The sequence below is a fragment of the Lygodium microphyllum genome, chromosome 23, assembly GCF_053477565.2.
Source record: "Lygodium microphyllum isolate KBCC chromosome 23, Lygodium_microphyllum_v1.1.10, whole genome shotgun sequence".
Lineage (NCBI taxonomy): Eukaryota > Viridiplantae > Streptophyta > Polypodiopsida > Schizaeales > Lygodiaceae > Lygodium > Lygodium microphyllum.
Window position 1 is genome coordinate 17,502,276 of NC_141157.1, and position 3,096 is coordinate 17,505,371.

The window sequence follows — 3,096 nt, forward strand, 5'->3', positions numbered from 1 at the left end:
TGTTTCCGATTCAACGAGTCTTGTAGTCCGCAGGTCATTTAACAAGGGGATATTCCATACGCCACAAAGCACCAACAAGCTGATTATCCCCATCGTTTCCATCTAGAGAACATTATAAGTTGGTAGCTAGCAAAGCGTACGGGAATATCCATGCTATCCTGTTAAGCTTGGTAAAACACGGCACTTATTACTACGTTCCATGAGGGGATGGTACAACACGGCGATACTTGTCATGACCTTCGACGTGCACACACAACATAATCCTCCAACCTAGAGCTCTTACATTTGTGGGAGCCCTCTCCAATGTCTCACAAGCTTCTTGGCATTCTTTAGTCGGGACGTATACCTCGAGATTCGAGAAGGCCACATCGCTGCTCTTGGGTTGTGAGGGGTGACAAGTTAATGTCCTTGTCAAATCAAAATGGCCTATGTAGAAGAACAATTTGGCTTCGCTGGCCACAGCTATTTGCTTGGTGTGATCATCCACACGAACTTGGAAGAAGCCATCTAGAACGCTATAAACCTTTCTAGCTAAAAACCTCATAGGCTGCGGGGGGCGTGCCGACGTGCTCGCGGTGGTTTGGAGTGTCCATTTTATGCGGCATGGCCCCGGATCTACAGGGGTATTCCCGCCAGAGAAGGCGCCCGTGCGCCGGTACAACACACCGCCACTATCACAGACAGTTTGCAACCTGAATGACATCGGCAGAAGCGGAACTACGAGGAGACCGCGCGCGGGCTGCTGCTGTTCGAAGGAGAACATCCATTTGAGCGTTCGACGTTGTAATGACCCCCCAGAACTAGCGGGGGGGCACTCCAAAAATTGGGATATGCTGCTTGTCTGTGCCGGGCACACGGTATTCTTTAGTAAAAGGCGAAAGAATAGTTCGCTATGTGCCCAACACGCAGCTTCCTGAGAAAAACACAGTCACGGGAAGGCCTCATATACCCTACCATTTTCCTTCTCTAGTGCGCTTCCCCGGCCCTTTGCGCATGTGGGATCTCTGAGCAACGTTGTCCATGCATGCGCGGAAAAGGCTGAACATTCGGCCACCGAGCAATTTTCTAGCTATATCTCCCACCCAATATCCGGTGTCCACCACCCCATTCAACTGAGCAAAACCACGCGAGTAAGAAACAAGATTATTGCGGACCTGTTCCCACCACACCACGGTGGGGTTCGCAAGCTCCATATCGAACCCACTCGTTCATATGTGCTGGAGTGCGCAATCTGGCTCACAACCACGAACCTTTCTCTACCATCCATGAGATGCTTGTCCGATGACGTTCACTTCCAGTTCACCACGTGTAAGACCTGCTATTGGTCAGCAACAATGCCTAGGCACAACTTTTCGGGCTATGAAAGTAACATTTTAATTTTTCCAATTTCCTTCTCACACAGCCTATGTATGCATGCCTAGGTTTGTGTGCATGAGTGTGCATAGACCTATGTCAACGAGTGTGTGAGTGTACACCTATGTGTGTGAGCATGCCTATGTGTTGAGGACCTTCGTCATACACTAAGAATTATTAGTTATTAACAAGAAAATTGAAAGAATGCCTAATTGCAAGAGAGAAGAAAATAGAGCGAGCATGCACAACACAAGATTGAGCACAATCTCCCCCCATGCATGGGTGAGCATCTCCCCCATGCATGTTTTATGGATTTGTAGTAACATTTTTGTGCTCAAAAATCGTTAAAATGCATCCCCTTTTGAGGCTCTTGCTTTCTTTGCATGAATATCTTGCTTTTGTCCTACTATTTTCCAACTCCTATTCTGTTAAATCTATTTTAAGGTTTACAAAATCATAATCAAGCCCTCTAGGCCTTGCAAGGTACTGACATACAAATACATAAATTGCATATAGGAGCATACAATGTCCTTGCACTTGTAAGCCCCCAAAAATACAATAATTTCACTCTATGAAGTGTTCAACTAGAACAATTCATTCGTATTACAATGAGCTTCCTTGAAATGTTTATTCTCTATAACATTATCTAATTCTAGCTATCTACTAACTGCAATACAAGACACATTAGTATCAACACGGAAGATCCTATTATACAAAATGTTATACTCATCCATATTGAGAACTTAATAGCTCCTTACGAAGAGGGGATCCTAAGCTTTGATTTGAATCAAAATTTTTATCGACCCGATATCAGGAGCTCAAGTTATTGTTGATTTACTGATAGTAGGTACAGTGAGACAGCACCTAAACAACATATAGGGTGACACTGTTTATCATTGTTCCACCTAAAGTCTTCAGTTCAAGTTGAAATCTTTTCAAAACTGATATATTCCCACATAATAAGCCTTCTAGTAAGCTATTAAGCATGAGGATTGGAGCTATATTCTGAGAGGGACAAGGGATTTTATGGACAAACAGCCTACTACTACAATATTGTTTCCAATTGCGAGGAATAAGAAGAAAGACCCTATTACAGAAGCAATGAATGAGGGTGTTAGAAACTTTCAAGAGGATCAAAATTACACAAATGAAGCCAATAATTTTGAGGAAAGAGATGAAGACTTAAGCATTGGAGTTGCCTACAGCACACACCAAGCATTGGAGGATACAATGAAGTACATGCAGTGAATGATTACTTGTTACTATCTAAAGAGTTGGACATATGAATGATGGTATATTCCAAGGATTTGAAGACATTGAATGAAGGTTTAATACATACGAATCAAGGTTTGTTGCAAGGCATGCACAAGTAAATAAGGGTATCACTGATCTGCAGAGCAAAGCAACAAATCTTTATTTCAAGAACTCGTTTCAACCATAAGAGAAATTGGTAGCAAGCCACAAAGGGAACCTCTGGTGTGCAGATCGGATATTGTATGCGTACATAGTGCATGACGGAAGTTCCCCAAAAACAAAGAACTCTACAAACCTTCATAATTTCAAGTAAAAAGCAAAAGCCAATTTGCATGACATGAGACATAAAGACAAATTGGGTGCAATCTCCCCCCATGCCTTGTGTGAGAGCTTTACCAAGGCATGTATTTATAGATTTATTTATCTTCAAGCCCAAAAATAGCATGCTTTTGCTTTGGCGTTTGCTTTTGCCCAAATATAAAGTAAGGC

General features: G+C 42.8%; 1 non-coding gene across 1 annotated transcript; it reads right to left on the reverse strand.

Moving 5' to 3' along the window:
- Positions 1-789: 789 nt before the first annotated feature.
- Positions 790-911, reverse strand: LOC148015929 (U5 spliceosomal RNA). The gene has a single exon (XR_015688267.1). It is a non-coding gene; the product is annotated as a U5 spliceosomal RNA (small nuclear RNA).
- Positions 912-3,096: the final 2,185 nt, after the last annotated feature.